Source organism: Leptonychotes weddellii, chromosome 9 (genome assembly GCF_054177405.1).
Source record: "Leptonychotes weddellii isolate Sample4059 chromosome 9, ASM5417740v2, whole genome shotgun sequence".
In the NCBI taxonomy this organism is placed as follows: Eukaryota; Metazoa; Chordata; class Mammalia; order Carnivora; family Phocidae; genus Leptonychotes; species Leptonychotes weddellii.
The window spans coordinates 3,881,755-3,882,355 of record NC_138377.1 but is presented as its reverse complement, the minus strand read 5'-3'; positions in this window follow the sequence as shown (position 1 = coordinate 3,882,355).

Below are 601 nucleotides of genomic sequence, written 5' to 3'. Positions count from 1 at the left end.
CTCAGTGGTGCTGCTCCGTGGTCTGTGGGGTGGGCGATCAGCTTATCCTCAGAGGCCCAGCCCTCCAGACCTGTGTGGCCAGTGTTCCCACTATGCAGATGGGCACACTGAGGCCCAGCACTCTGGCTGGCTCCACTCCCTCGGCCTTTGGGGCGCTGAACCCTGCCACGGGAAGCCACTCAGCCTTCAGCATGAGGCTTGCTCTCCTCACCACCCACATCCCAAACCCAGCCCTGTCTGAGCGAACCTGGGTTCCAGCCAGCTGCCCTGGCCCGTGTTGCCGGACATTTGGCCTGCAGGAGGGAGGGAGGGAGGGTGGTGTATCCTGAACACTGCTGGGTGCCAGGTCCCTTACACGGGTCATCACAACAGGTTGACACCAGGTGAGCAAACAGCTCAGAGAGGGAACTGGGCCTGCCCACTGTGGCAGGGATGACGGTGGTGGTGGTGGTGGGGGGGGAGACTCGCACCTGCATTTCTGAAGTCCTCTTGTTGGCACCACACGACTTCCAGGCACGGGGGACCATCAGGGGCTGGAGCTCAGGTAAAGCCGGCCAACACCTGCCTCGATTTTCCTCACTCACAGACACTAGCCTTGACC